The sequence below is a fragment of the Alligator sinensis genome, unplaced genomic scaffold (genome assembly GCF_000455745.1).
Source record: "Alligator sinensis unplaced genomic scaffold, ASM45574v1 scaffold326_1, whole genome shotgun sequence".
Taxonomy (NCBI): domain Eukaryota; kingdom Metazoa; phylum Chordata; order Crocodylia; family Alligatoridae; genus Alligator; species Alligator sinensis.
This window is the reverse complement of record NW_005842239.1, coordinates 1,247,297-1,247,516: the sequence shown is the minus strand read 5'-3', so window position 1 is coordinate 1,247,516 and position 220 is coordinate 1,247,297.

The following is a 220-nucleotide window of genomic DNA, read 5'->3' as shown; positions in this document are numbered from 1 at the left end:
TCACCTCTTTGCTTCACCACAGATTCATAGAGTCATAGATTGTAGAGTTGGAAGGGACCACAATGGATCATCGTGTCTGACCCCCTGCCCCTGGCAGGAAAGAGGACCGAGGTCAGATGACCCAGCCAGGTGACTATCTAGCCTCCTCTTGAAGACCTCCAAGCTAGGTGATAGCACCACCTCTCCTGGAAGCCCATTCCAGATCCTGGCCACCCTTACT